The following is a 10,785-nucleotide window of genomic DNA, read 5'->3' as shown; positions in this document are numbered from 1 at the left end:
GTAAACTTTCAACTTGGTGCGTCCATGTCGGTTTTCCTTCTCGAACCGCAAGCACCTCCAAACTCTTCACTTCCTCGTCTATGCTCCTTTCCACCTCCACTTGTGACCTGTCAAACATATAACAATCCTCCATTGTGTTTTCCCCATACACGACTGTGTCGCAAAGAGGTATACACGTGTCAACAATGTCTGCCATATAGCATTCATCATCAACTGGAGGGTTCATAAGTCCGGAAAAAACATGCAACCTCAACCTTCGGTTTCCAAATGTCATGTCAACCATTCTTGTTCTGCAATCAATTTGAGCATTTGCGATTGCTAAGAACGGTCGACCCAAAATCACCGTAGTTTGTTTGGTTGGGTCTTTGGCCACGTAATCAAGTACTAGAAAGTCCACCGGATAGTAAAAATCCTCGATTTTCACTATCACATCCGTAACAACTCCACGGGGTAGTTTGGGTGTCAAATCGGCGAACACCACTGTGGTGTTTGACGACTGAAGTGGACCAAACTCATATTGGTCATATAAACTACCCGGTAGAATGCTTACGCTAGCACCAAGATCTAGAAGCGCCCGCTTGATTTTAAAATCACCTACTTGAATTGAAATGATAGGCGCACCCGGATCTTGGAGCTTAGGTGGAAGTGCACCCGAAAGAATCGAACTCACGTTTTCGGTTAAATCTAATTTCTTTGGAAATTTGTGAGTTCGTTTCTGAGTGCACAAGTCTTGCAAGTACTTAGCATAAGAAGGTACTTGTTTGATTGCATCCAAAAGAGGTAAGTTGATTTTGACTTGTTTGAAAATTTCCAACAACTCTTCTTGTTGCGGACCTCTTTTGTTTACAACCTTCTTTATGGGTCCCTTCAATGCTTCGGGATAAGGGGCGGTATTAGATTCCACACCCTTTTCCTTAGCCTTGGGGACAGGGATGGTCACAACGGGAGTATCATTGTTCTTTTTCAAGTCATTTTTATTTTGACCCGTTTGACCATCCTCATTCTCATCTTCACTAGCATCTTCCACCACCCCTTCAACAAATTGGGGTGGTGGTGTTTTGACACCATTATCAACAACTCGACCACTACGTAATGTAATTTTATTAATTGGTACCTCACGTGTGTTCCTTGAGCTTGACCCTTGATGCTTGGGGTTTACCGTTGTGTCACTTGAAAGCTTCCCCATGCTTCCCCTTATTTGAGCCATTTCTTCCGCGAGTTGGCCCACTTGCTTTGCCAATGCCTCATGTGCTTTATCCCGAATCTCGTTTGTCTTCTTTATCTCCTTAATATCATTGTGAGATTCGTTTTGCATATTCAGCAAAGCATCCATTTGGCACTCAAGTCATCGCCACCGGTTTGATTGTTCGACCCGCTTCCATTACCGCCTCGATTGTTGTAATTCCGTTGGCACCCACCTTGGTAATTGTTGTCCCTACCTTGGTACCCTTGGTTGTAATTTCGTTGATAACCTCCTTGGTTACCACCTTGGCGATTTTGATATGATGACCCGCTTTGACCTCCTTGATTACCCGATTGAAAATTCGGGTTCATTTGATTCGAAGCATTACCATATCGGAAGTTAGGGTGATTTCTCAAACCCGGATGGTAAGTGTTGGAGTTCATGTCATATTTCTTCCTATCTCCATACACTTGGTTGACTTCCTCCGTGTAGTCACTTGGCCCCGTTGGACATTGTTCCGCTCTATGTCCAATATCACCACACTCTTCACATACCTCGAATTGAACCGCATTCACTTCCTTTTTCTTCATTCGAGCCATTTCCCGCTCTAAGGTGGAAATCCGATCTTTAGAGTCGAGATCGGGAAGTGACCGGGAAATGGGATGCTTCTTAGCTCGATCGGCCGATTCTTTCTCTTTCGAACGTTTACTCATCCGTTCCAAGAACTCCCAATCATCATCTTCATGGTTGCTTAGAAGGGTCCCATTGCTCGTTGATTCAAGTCGGTTCCATGTGTTGTCATCTAGACCCCGTACAAAGCACTTGACCAACTCCCACTTCTCTATTTGATGATGTGGGCACTTTCGCATCAACTCCCTAAATCTCGTGAAGGCTTCATGCAACGGCTCGCCCGATAATTGGCGAAAAGACCTAATTTCATCGCGAGCATCATCGGTCTTTGCCATAGAATAGTATTCATCTAGAAAAGCTTGTTGCATTTCTCCCCATGTGCGAATGATATTGGCTGGGAGTGTAAGGAACCATTGCTTCGCTTTGTCTTTCAATGAGAATTGGAACAAGCGAAGTTTAACCTCCTCTAATGCAAAGTTGTGCCCCCCGATAGTGTTGCAAACCGAAGAAAATTCCGCCAAATGCGTATACGGCTCATCGTTGGACCTTCCATTAAAATGAGGAAGTATGTTGATGTAATGTGGTTTACAATCAAACATCCTTCTCTCACAAACGATTGGTGAATCTTTTTCGGTGACCACCGGCCTAAAACGGTCATTCACTCCCCGTGGAGGTTGTTGACGACGATAAGGACCGTTAACCTCCTGATCACCCATTCTTCGGTTATCCCTTCTATCATCTCTCCTCTCATTCCTTCTTTCATCTCTTCTTTTATCTCGTCTCCCATCCCTTCTCTCATCCCTTCCTTGATTCCTACCTTGGTTACCTCTTTGATTGCCACCCCCCACAAAACGAGGAATCCGGTTATGGTGAGCATTGTTGTTATTGTTGCGACCCCCACCATTCCGGTTCTGTTGATAATCATTTCGTGGTTGACGGTTGTTCTCATAACCATCATTTTTTCCATCTCCATAACCATAGTCGTCATCCCCAAAATAATTGGCATTTTGATAGCCAAATTATTCATCGTCGTATCCTCTTGCATTGTAGCCATTACCCTGATTGATGTATCCCCAATCTTCTTCATCGTCCACCCGATCATCATAGAAACCCCCGTCATCCGAATTTTCTGTATGAATGCTTACATGTTCCGACGATTGATAACCGGGAACGCTATAAGGCTCATCATCGGGGATTGCATTCCTCAAGTCATCGATGTTGAAAAATGGGTCTTCATTCGCGGGATTGCCGCGATCACGATTACCTCTACGATCGGAATTGGCTTTCCGATCATCAAGGTTGATGGGTAAAGAAGCTTGTCGATGAAGGGTTTGTTGTTGGGGTGTTCGTTTGGGTGTTATTGGGATTTTGGTTTCTGAAAGGTGATGTGGGTGGTCTAGCGTTGACGTTACCACCCGGATGCTCTTGAGGTATAGGTTGGACGTTTTGGGCGGGATTGAAGTTGCTTCGGTATTGATATTGGTTCTGGTTTTGGTTTTGGTTGGAGTTTTGGTTCGCCATTGAATTGGTTTCAATGGTCGGTGTGAGTTGTGGTGTTTGGTTGGTTTGATTAGAAGCAAGAGTTGCTTCTAACCGGCTTGCTAAATTTCTTCTTGCTACCCTTTCGATTTCCGGTTCGTAGACTAAAGGTGAAGTCCTCCCGGAGTTCCGCGTATGCATGCACTACCTGTAACCTGCAGAAGTAACACACCCCGCGTAACAAGGAAAAAGACAAAGTACAAGAAAAGAAATTATGCAATTTAAACAGTTAATCACACAAATTCAAACAATATCCAAACACAAAGCGCACGCACTCCCCGGCAACGGCGCCAAAATTTGATGGGAGTGTCGCGCTCCGGTCAAAGATAATATTTATATGCCCTAATTACCCTTAACAAATAGCTAGTGGTAGCAAGGGGTCGAACCACGAAGAGTATGTGGTTTGTGTGTGGATTCGATTGAATTATCAAGAATGTCACAGTTTATGAAGCTTACTAGAATGTTTTTGTATTTTTGTTTAACTGAGAGATGTGAATTTAATCTAAAGAATTTGGTGTAATTTATTGACAACTAAAAAGTAACGATTGCACAAAAATTTGATTAATAAACGATAATGAGAAAAGGGGTTCACACCCGGTTTCGGTAATTGTCAACCTAGGGGTTTCTACAAGTTTTAGATTCAACTCAAATGCATTCGATTAACGGATTTAGTGTACAGTGACTTAGGTGCTAATAGCTATCAACATCCCGAAGAACGGACAAAAATACACTTTGTAATCAACACAAGTAAATCCTAACAACGACAATGAACAATTACATATCACCATTTCGCAAAGTCATAACTTTTAACATCGTTCGACAATTTACGAATTCGCAACAAATGTAACACTATTGTCAAAAGTTTCAAAAACCAAACACAAATTGTCACTAAGTTGAAACAAGAATAATTTGAAACCCTAAAATTAACAACTACCTACACCGGGGTGAAACCGAGATGATTAGCCGCTCATGGTTGAAGAAGCTTGATCACCGGATGTTTGGAGCTTGATGAAGATCATCTTGAGGCTTGAAATATGGGGAATCGGTGGATGGTGAAGGTCTTGTGATGAATGATGATGAATAGATGGATGAATGGATTGAAGGTTAGGGTTTGGAATCAAGATTGATAGAATGATGAATTTCTCTTGATTCCGGTTGTTGATGTTGAAGGTAGATGGATTAGAGATGGAATGGTAGGTGAATAGCCATGAGTCTTGGCTCCAAGATGTTGTTTCAAACTCAAAAACTTGTGTAACTTCCGAAATCCATGCCCACGAGCCAATAGAAATCGAGCTTGACCCCCAAATCAACAAAATCCACGTTTCAGCATTCTGTTACCCATCGCCGACGGGCTTTGATTTTCACTTCTCCCTCCGACGGGTTAATTACCTGGTTACGAACGAATTCAGCCGACGGGTGTTTCTAGGCGCCGTCGCCGACGGCTTGGGACCCGTCGGCGACGGGTTCTCCAAACTGCATTTCTGATTTTTCCTTTTTTCGCTCCCGTTTGATTCGTAATGTGTTCCGGTGCTCCGGTTTTTGACCCGGTGACTCGTAAAGCTCCCGAAAAGCTCCTTAAACTTCGTTAAACCTGCATAACACAAATCTTCTTAAAAGTAGGCCATTCAAGATTGAAACTTATGTAAAAACACAAAGTTACTCAATAACGAACACCGTTTTTCAACCACGTATCACACATCCTCCAGGATCTATCTTTTTTCTTAACCAACACAACAGGAGCTGCAAAAGAACTTTGGCTACTTCTTAGTACTCCTGTTTCTAGCAATTCTTGAGTCATATTCTCAATCACATCCTCTTGCACAGATTGATATCTATAGGACCTCAAATTGATTGGTTTGTTCTCATTATTCAAATTTATCTTATGATCATACTGCCTTCTAGGAGGTAATGCATTTGGAACTTGAAAGTTGAAACACATCACTAAATACTCTTCTAATAATGCTTGCAATTCTTTGCTGAACACTGGATCCAATACTGTAGACCCAAACACATCATGCACTTCAGTCTGCAACAACTGTAGACCAAACATCTGTGACTGAACTACCCCTGCCCCTTGGTTTACCAAAATATGCATCTTCTCAGCAGAACATAAACTCATACCATTTGTTTCAATACCCTTCAATGTATAAGTTTTCCCTTGCACTTTAAACTGCATGGTCATATCAGCAAAGTGCCAGTTAATATTCCCTAATGTGGCCAACCACTGCACTCCTAAGACCATATCATAATTTTCCAGTGGTAATACCAACACTTCTGCTTTAAACCACACTCCCTGCATCATCCACTTAAAGTGACTACACTTCTGCCCACACTCCAATTGATTACCATTAGCAACAGTAACCTTCATAGGCTTCACAGGTTGTAAAGGGGATTGCAGTTTACTTATTACCTTTGTATCAATGAAATTATGAGTGGAACCAGAATCCACCAAAATATTCAGCCTTCTAGTGCCCACAGATCCATTAATCTTCATAGTTGAATAAGAAGGTATGCCTGTGATTGCATGTATAGAAATATGAGGCTCGACTTCCATCAATTGTCCCTCATCCACTGTCACTTGTTCCTGGTCTGTCACCTCTTCCTCATCAACCAACTCTAAATTGAGTAACTGTTTGTTCCTACAGTTATGAGAAGGAGTGAACTTCTCCTTACACCAGAAACATCCTCCCTTTTCTCTCTTCTCAGCCATTTCTTTAGTGGTAAGTCTTCTTGGAGTCTTAACAGGTTGAGTATTAAGAGGTGTTGGTAATAGGGGTGGTGTACTAGCATTCATAGTAGGAGGTGGCTTCAACCTAGTGTTATTGTACTTATGAGCATTATAGGAATTGTAAACATGTTTCTTTTGACTACCAGTCCCAAACAGTGTATTATACACCATCTCTTGCTGTTTGGTTACTCCATAGGCTTCTCTCAGTGTCTTTGGTTTAAAAGCCTTTACTAAACACCTTATTTCAGGCTTTAACCCCCCCCCCACCACCACAAACAAACTCACAACATATTCTTGACAAACCACTACCCTATTCAAATAAGAATCAAAAGAATCACATTATTCTTGAAGTGAACCTGTCTGGTGTAAATTCTTAAGTTCTTCCATAGCATCCTCCAATAGGGTCACTGAAAATCTTGAAATGGCTAATCTACTGTATTCATCCCAGCCCACATCATCAATACTCCTTCCACTACATCTCAAGAACCCGTGATGCCACTACAAAGCTTTCCCTTCCAAATTGATCACTGCCAATCTAACCTTTGCTTCTTCTGGAGTCTTATCTATTTCAAAAAAATGATTACACTTATACATCCATCCTTCTACATCCTTACCCCCAAATTTGGGAAAATCAATTCTTCCCAATCTTGGCATTCTCGGATCATGATTTCCATTTTGAACCAGTGATTCTTTGTCATTATTCTCAAGTGTTGACAGCTTATCCAAAACTGCTTGAATTTGCAATTGCAGTTGTACTACAGCAGCTTTGTTTTCTTCCACCCCACTTGCCATCATCTGAACATTCTCAGAGATTAATTGTGAATTGGCTTGAAGATCTTGTACACTAATCTCCATTTTACCAATGGACAACGCATTGTCTTTAATGGATTTCTCCATCTCTTGTTGCCGAGTAACTGCTGTCATTTTGAGTTTGAATCAATCGAACAAGGATTAATTCAGAATTGGAACGAATTCGAATGAAATTGATCCGAACAAATGATCAATTCCTGTTTTTGAAATGAACGTGAATGGAATTGAACGAACAAATGATCAACCCCTGCTTTGAATTGAACGGAAATGGAATTGAATCGAACAATTGACCAATTCCGAAGGATCAAAAGAACGCTGCTGAACAATCTCTTTGAAATGAATTAGGGCTTGAATCACGAGTTGTCCAAAGATCGAACAGCTCTAATACCAATGATAGAGCTCAATTGTAGAAAGGAACTAAAAGAGAAGAAGATTTTCCAAAACCAAGCTAACCACTGATTGTTAGCCTTTCTGTTATTATAACTGCCAACCTCAACTAACTCATTATAACATTTACAATAACAACCCTATACTATCATTGTTTACAAAAGACCCCCTGAACTATTAACTACACATATCAGATCGTCAGACGCTTGTGCGTGAACATGAGGTATGGTGTGTGTTTCCACTTTTGTAGCATAATTATATCATTACATTTAGGCTACACGGTATGGTGATGGTCCTCCCTTTGAGGATGGTCTGCCACGTAAGCGACACGTAGGATGGGCATGAGGATGGGGCAAAGAGGATGGAGGTGTGGAAATGGGAGAATGGACCTAAAATGTGTATGTATATATTGTATGTATAGGGGTGTGTGAGAGGGGTTCATCGCCGGTGCTGGACGGGTGGGGGTTGCTCCCCATACCGTCTAGCCTTAGTCAGATCTTCTAGATTTAGCAATAGTCAAACTACCGCAATTAGGTATATAATTTTAATGGATTTGAGGAATTTTAAAGTAAAATCAGCCAAAATAGGAATGTACTTTGTTGCAGGTGGAGATGGTGGTAGTGGTGGTGGTGGTGTAGGGTGGAGAAGATGAAGTTGGTGGGGTGAGTGTGGGTCCCACATGAATTGTAAAATATTAATTATATTTCTTTTAACTTTTTAGTTATTAATTTGATAGTAAGGGTATTTTTGTCATTTCACACGCACCTAACAACAAAAACTAACCCCCATCCATGCCAGGGACTATCCGGGAACGAAATTTAAAAACTTTGGGACTATAGATGTAATTTTAGAAGGTTAGGGACTAAAGATGAAAAATGGATAAACTACAGGGACTATCCGAGCATTTTTCTCTTAATATTATATGCTTTGGTTTTGTTATAGTTACTAAAAGTTTAAAAATTTAACCATACTAAAAGGATATAAAAAGGGTGAGGGATGAGATCGAGTGGAGTATAACATAGGTTGATTAGTAGAGATGAGTGATGGAAGGAGATTGTGATATGACGCTAAGATAATAGCGAGGGATGAAGAATGAGGGATGGATATAACAGATAGCATTTATGTGAAACCATAAGGAAATTCTAACTAATCAACGTGATTAGAAAACTTGGATATGGCGATCAATAACAAATATTAAAGTGATAAATCATTTCATGGATTGTTGAGAAACAAACCGATTAAAACGATTGGCAAACTTGCAAATCATAATATATTAAAATAATATGTTGTAAATTACCACCAACTCACCAAGAGCTCAATGTGAGCCATGACAGTCCAAACTGGTTCTCCAGACCTCTCTACCGAAATGTAATTCCCTGTTTGAGAATACTTGTAAATCATATGTATGGGCAAAATACATGTCCGATAATCAAAATAAAGAATCTAAGATTTCGAATGCACATGACCGTGCCATGTGTCACGCGCTCATGTACCATAAGCTCAAATACAAGTGTGTGGCTGCTTGTGTGGCGACTCTTGGGCCCAGACACCACGGTTCCCAGGATCATGTGTTAACTTATGAAGTTAACACATAAAGGGTGGTCGCCAAACAATTTTGCAACATCTAGCCTCTAGGACCTCAAGTGGGTTTGTCACCCTGGTGTGTAAGCAGTACGAGGTTTGAAGTGGTCGCGGGTGGCGGATCTAGAAAAACATTTCGGGGGTATCCCAAAAAAACTGAAGAGGAGAAAATCTGCACAAATTTTGCAATTCGCCGACAAAGTTGAGAGCAGTGACGGCGGAGTTTTCGACTCGAGGGTCGTAATAGTAATATTTTATATTCGTTAGTGTATATTAACTAAATGATTTAGGCAAAGGGGGCCTTTCATTAGTTTTGTATGCTTACTCATTAATCACTAGAAAAATATTTTTAAGATTTTATCTTCATTAATCACTCTTCTGCTTTAGATCAAAATGCCTAAAGTCTAAAGATATAGAATTTCAAGGTCAAAACTAAGAAAATTTATTGATTGAGTGCTCCGATGATGGTTCCGTTGATGGTTGAGGGGTAGCCCGGGCTACCCCTCCCTCTTTCATAGATCCGCCCTTGGTGGTCGCCAAATAGTTTGCGGTCTCTAGATTTCTGCAAAAAAAAAAAATTTAAAAAAATGGTCATCAAACGATTTGGTGACCTCTTACTTATTTATACAACTTTTGCATGAGTGGTCCTCATTTCATTTGTCGATTTCTATGCAACTTTCCAACTGAGCTGACGACATACCTACAAACCTACTTGGGGTCTTAAAGGTCACCAAACGATTTGGCAATCAGCCCCTTTGCGTTAGTTAATAAGGCAAGGTTCAGCCGGGCCAAGTGAGGCATTGGCTTTGGGCCACACTTTGGACTCCAATATCTAATAAATTAATTCTTTATAATTATAAATGCACTAATCTAAATGAGGCTTTTGAACAAGAATTGCGTTGTATATTCAGTAAAGAAGCTATGATCTAAGTGCATTTGGATAGATAACTATTTGAATTGAAGATCTTTATTCGTATAAGAAAACTATAAAAGTAGACATTTTAATACATGTTACCCGTCCAACCCGTCCGGTTTATTTGGTCAATTATACCGTTAACTAACTGACTTTAGGTTATTATGTTTTTACAAAAAAGCCCCAACTCTTGAATTCGCTTTAGGCCTCCTAAAAGGTTAAACCGGCTCTGCCGCAAATATAAGAGCTTGAGAAGATATTTGTACGATCTTAATTAATTTCCTGCCAAGAATCTTGATGGATGTTGTAGAAGTTTCTACAATTCTACATTTCATGATTTTATTCATTTCAGGTGTGATTATAGTGAAAAGTATGTGGAGCCGATGTCTAAAGCGTTACAAGAATACTCTTGATTATTCCTTTTTAGTGCCCTTTTTATGATTTATTCAGTATTTTCAACCTCCTTTTTCTTTTATAATTTATATTATTCCTTTTTAGTGCCCTTTTTATGAGAAAGAGGGGTGGTTAAATATGGAAAATCAAAATTATAAAATTCTAAATACTCATTTGACTTTCTTTTTTCTAAAAAAAGTAAACTTTTTTATAAATAACAAGAATCTAATGCGAACCAATGGTTATTTGAATTAGTGTGACAAAAAAAGAATGAATATCTTAGACCAAAGGCCAAAAGAATTGATATGTCTTGTCAAGAATAACACGTCACAAGTTTTGTTGAATTGAATTATTTACGGAAAAAATAATGATGACTTTGACTACTTTGAACATTTTGATAAGGTTGACGTTATACTGGTAGAAGCTAGAATTTACATTTATGTTCTACACAAAACTAGCAACATTAAATACAACGAAGCCTCCAAAAACTAAAATCAATTAACTTTGCTCTACTGCCAAATGGGGCTAGCTCACTTAGTAGAGGCTCTTGCCTCTTAGTTAAAGGTTTTGGATTCAATCCCAAACAAGGATGAGTTATTTGTAAATATAAGTTTGAGAAAC

Source organism: Helianthus annuus, chromosome 3 (genome assembly GCF_002127325.2).
Source record: "Helianthus annuus cultivar XRQ/B chromosome 3, HanXRQr2.0-SUNRISE, whole genome shotgun sequence".
In the NCBI taxonomy this organism is placed as follows: domain Eukaryota; kingdom Viridiplantae; phylum Streptophyta; class Magnoliopsida; order Asterales; family Asteraceae; genus Helianthus; species Helianthus annuus.
Note: the sequence above shows the minus strand (reverse complement) of the source record.